Here is a 5,405-nt window from a genome sequence, read left to right as displayed (position 1 = left end):
AACAGGCCTAATTGCAGAATCGAGGCTGGGATATACAATTTTGTACTTAGTTTTACCTGAGAATCCACTTTTGTTGACGCTGCGGTCCCACGGTTCTCTCCGCACCATTGGGATTGCAAATAGCATTGTTGCTTTGCGCCAAATTAGCCAATTACATGGTCCATTGGAACAACTGGTACAGATGACATGTTGAGCCCAAGATTTATCCTGGTCACCAAGTGGACAGCCGAAATATAACTTGTATATCTTTTTAAGTTCTGTTGTAATTTTGTGACATTGTGCTTTCGTCATGAATGAACCACACACGTAACAGAAACTGTCTGGATCATTAAGGCATATTCTAGGCATGATGACAAAAGAAATCAATCACAGTTAGTGTGGTCTCTAACCTTAAAAAAGGAAAACTGTTGTTAAATGTTGTAATATTTTACGGCTATTTATAATGAATATCACACAATATATAATTAGCCGCATCACAAACACTAGACCTGCTAGAGGAAAACTGAACACAGATTTGAAATCCGCATCAAAAATACAACAGAGCCCACATAAAATTATATCTGATGAAAATGACATGTTGACTTGTGTATTTAAAGCAGAAATAAACCAGAAATAAAATAAAAAAATCACACCTACCTTTAAACCTGCAGATTCCTCGATCGTGCTGGATCTTTTCTCAATCAGGTACCGCATTGTCTTGGAATTCTTCCTTATCCTGACGTAGGGGAAGTGGCAGGCGCCGCCATCCCCAGTCTTCTTCTGGCTATATCACCTGATCCCACATGTGCAAGTGCGAGATAGACTGACGTAGCTGTACAAGGGAAAAAAAGAGAGCTGATCCCACTGCGCATGCATGAAATCGGCATCCCTTTCTCCTCAGTGTACGGAAATGCAGATTTCTGACATGTGCAGAAGGAGCAGCCAGGAGTCTCCCGGATGTGTGACCTAGGTATCCCGGATGGCTCTGCACACCCATTCTGTCTTGATCGCCGCGAAAAGGGGAGGCGCTTCACCCTTTTATGTAAATAAAAAACTTTGAGTTTAGGTCTGCTTTAATATAAAATATAGGTAAAGTAGAATGTATAGTGAACGGGCAAATTGAGTCTTCTTGGGATTTTGTACTTTTCAATATAATGCAGGAAGATCATAGCTGGTGGTCCTCAGGGTGCTCTTCACAGCTTCCTGAAAACATTACAGCACTTTGCCTAATGCGCACTGCCCTAGGAAATGGGCGGTAAGGTGGTGAAGGAAAGGTCTAGATTCTAGATGTGATTCTAGATGTTTATCAGCCAGGAAATAAGGTTATACAGACATGCACGCACATATACACATTTCAACTAACATATCCATGAGTATAGATTTTACACGCACACAACTTTAAGTTAAGCCCCCTCCCCCCAGATTTTGTTGAGCAAGAAAAAAACCATGACACATCTCCTGCTCAGAAAGCAGAAGTCTTTTACAGGAAGCTGTCTTTTGCAGCTTGCTCCCTTCCTATCCCTGAGCAAGTAATTTCCTCCAGAGAAACGTGCTCAGCTTGCAGAGCTGCACCAAAAGAGGAACTGAGTTGCCATAAAAAGCCCCTCTGATTTCCCAGTAGTGTGCCAGTGAAAAGTGCTCGCATCAGGCACCTGCTGTGACATTGTCAGTGTCGTAACGTGTTACTTTACAAAACTTTGTTTTTTCTTTTTCACTACTGAAAAATAAAATTGTGTTTGTCTTTAAACCCTTATTCCGGCCTATGTTGCAGATTTACCAAGCTTTGGTAATGTAATTTAGGTTCTGCCCCTTGGGCATACTCACCATACAGCCATTCTAGGAGGGGTGACCATGACTTTTTACTTGGTGGGTTTGCAAGGTTTTTCTTACACCCTAATGAATAATATATTCACCTTCTGCAAGGTGCCCCCAGTCCCCTCCTTTTCTAAACCAGCAGGCCAAAAAGAAAAGTTATCCACCGGTACAATTATTAAAATGAAATACTAGAAGAATAATTCATGCTAAAATCAAGTAGCAGTATACAACTTCAAATTGCAAAGACAAGAAATGTTACCTTTGTGGAGGAATTTATAAAGCAGAAAATGTGTGTAGAACATCAGATCTCTAGTGAACTGATAAAGTGAATGTTGTGATTGGTTAATACAGAGATAAAGTAGAAAGGCAGAACTGTGTTTTATAAAGCCATTGATTGAAATAAGTAGCTAAAATCAAAGTGCTTTATATTGGATCTAAGCGTCTGATAAACAAAGCAAGTCAATGGTGGTTTGTCAACGTTCATTTTTAAAGAAGGAATGCAGGAAAATCATTTAAATGGTTTTTAAACACTTTGGCCACAATTATGTTACCTAGTTAAATAGTTCAATCTGTTCTTTACACTTTAAATTGTTTTCAGAAAAAAAGATGTTTAATATAGTATGTACTAAAGTATGTTTCCACTTTGAAAATAGGCAATCCAGCAGCAAAAAATACCTGCCTGAATCATAATATCCGTCTGTTAAAAAGTCCTGGACTAAACAAACTCCCAGCCCAGCCAATAAAGATAGCCAAAGACCCAATTCCAGGAAGAAGATAGATGGCAGGAGCAAGAACAGGGGAGCATTTAAGGCTGGTAGTGTTATTTTATTGCAGCAGGGACATTGCCTGTCCATTCTGCAACAAAAGATCTGCCTAGTTTTCAGTTTTTTTTTTTTTCATTTTTGGGTTCAGTGCCGCTTTAACCTGACTGTATTAAAAAAAATAGTAAAGTCTGGTACATTCTGTAAGGGATCTAAATTGAAGGAGTGGTCAAACAAAGTTTATGTCACTATGTTCCCATGATTTTCAAAAATACCAAGCAGCTGCTAAATGCTTGTTAAGATTATTGTTAACCTTTAATTGTAAAGCACCAACATATTATGTAGCACTGTACAATAAATAAGGATTTCAAGTGACACACCTGCATAATAGACAAGTACAAACAAGGACACAGGAGGAGGAGAGGATCCTGTCCAATGGAGTTTAGGATCTGTATATCTTGTTGAACCGTCTGAGCTGGACTTTGGAGTGTTACAGTCTGTATGACTTATGAAGTAAGTCATTACACTCTATCAGACAAGTTTAATGCAATTCCAGCATCTGGGGGTGTAACTAGAAATCAGTGGGCCCTTCAGCAATACCTTGGATGGGGCTCACCCACTACACCCAGTTGCATCACCCTCTGATTTTTCTCCTTTGGATCATGAGGTATAGACTTCTCTGATGGCCACAGATGGCTCAGCCCTTTGTTATTGCCCTGGGCAACAAGAACACAGAGCTGAATCTGTCAGATGAGGTCATTTAGGGTCAGTTGGTCCTCTAAATACATACATGATTACACAAACACAAGAGGATTAATTTCTTTGCCTTTGGGCACAAAAACGTAAACTTCCCAATAGCTCACACCTCACCTTCTCCTTTCTACTTCACAGTCATGGTATCCTATATGGAGATCAGTGACCCGCTGCTTTAGTCCAATTCACCCGACTGGTCTTATTGCTGCTTCTTACAATTTGCCTGATTTATTACAGCTCTCCAAGACTGGAGAAGATAGACTAAAATGGGGGAACCTGGGTGATTCCGAAAATTTGTAATGGATCTGGTCCAGGATTGAGAACATTTGCCAACTAATAGTAAATAATTACTAAGAAACCCAATCCAGTTTTGCTGAATCCCCCATGATAGTCTATTTTCTCCACACTTGAAGACCTTAAATGAATCGGGATCATTGTATGCAGATTAAAAGGCCATCATCTAGGGAGGAGTGTCTCATAGTAACAAAGAAGAGTCCCCCAAGGTCTATATTCATTTTAATGAAAGAACGCAGATAGGCTAAATGTTGGCTGTTGAATTTTTCCTTCCTTCTCCAGTCTTTCAATCCTTGAGGCAAGATAAGAGAGTGTCACAGCTATATTGTCTGCCTTACTAGCCATCTGTGCCCACATCCTTATAGATCTTATCAAACATAACATCTCCCTGAAAGGTGTACACTAGATGCTTTGTGAACAATGCTTTGTCAGGAGTATGTGGACAGGAAGCCCTTTACCAGCACACTTTAAAGGAAAAAGTTTAGGGTAGGTCTGATGTTGGGGTGCAGTTTATAGATTGGGTAAGTGGCCTACAAGTCTCTTTTGGCAGTCTAGTAAGGCTTTGTTTAGACTGGCAGCAGGAACAGGCTGTGTGGCTTCCAATGGCACCTTGCTAGCCACCTTCACTGCTGCTCTGGTTCCTAAAGAACCGGCACTTAAACATTTCACAGTGGGTGGTAGTGGGCGCTACCAGCAGAACTTTCATGTTTTAACTGGAGTGTCAGCAGAATGACCAGCGAGGGAATTAATAACAATGCATTATCATTATCTGCAGACTTTCTTGTTTCTGAAATTCCCCCATTGCAGACCAATGAACAATACAATTTTTTCCATAGAGGTATATTAAACTACTATAAAAAGGGTCAGTCTCACCACATCACGGACGATTGAGATATATGGCTGTATGTCCAGTGTCCCTTGTATTACCTATGACCCTGTATGTTTCAGCTACTTTTCATGGCCTTGTGTTTCCATTTGCTGCTTCTCTTGGTTGTCCACTTTATCTGCTCTAAGCTTGTCTTATTCTTCACCCTCTCTTCATCATGCCCTGCTATAAAACTGCTTGTGTGGTGTCTAAGAGATGCAACTTGGGGGCCATTCTCAGCATTGCCCAACATTCCCTTTAAAGGTGATTAGTGGTTCCTTAGACTCAGCACCTCAGTTATTTCAGAGTCCACAGCTTCCTAAGAACTATAGTACTGACCTTGTTCTATTTCGACACAACCCTTCCAGTGGAATCCAGTGCATGACACCGCCCATGTTTAAAGAAATTCCACAATGTAATAGGTTTACTCTATAGACTAATCATTCTCAGATGCTTAAAAGTGTGAACAAGTGCAGCCACTAATTTTGAAAATGTTCTTCATATCCTCCAGGGAAATCTGCAAGTAAGCTAAAGAGCATCTGAAAAGCAGAACATAATATGTAATTTTGCAAATGAGTGCAATTTCCAGGACCAAATAATAGTAATATGGATAGTTAAAGGTCACAGATGATTTTTCAAGAATAGAATGAATTTGAGTTTCTCGCAAACTGTCTTTGCTCTGACGTTTCAGTACTTTGACTATGGCGTGGCTTTTTATTTAAGTGACTTTGCAGGAAACCACACAACAAGTACCTATCTGTGAATCTTTCTCACTTCTTTGCTTTCTTTCAAATGTATCATCGAGGTGTTAACCTCTTCATGGTCCCGTTTACCAGTTTTGCTATATGTTTTTGAAACTATTTAGATAAAACCCCACCGAGTTTCCACCTTTTCTCTGTCAGACCATTTTTCAAAAACATTGAAATTTATTCTTGGCT

The sequence above is a fragment of the Pyxicephalus adspersus genome, chromosome 4, assembly GCF_032062135.1.
Source record: "Pyxicephalus adspersus chromosome 4, UCB_Pads_2.0, whole genome shotgun sequence".
NCBI lineage: Eukaryota > Metazoa > Chordata > Amphibia > Anura > Pyxicephalidae > Pyxicephalus > Pyxicephalus adspersus.
Note: the sequence above shows the minus strand (reverse complement) of the source record.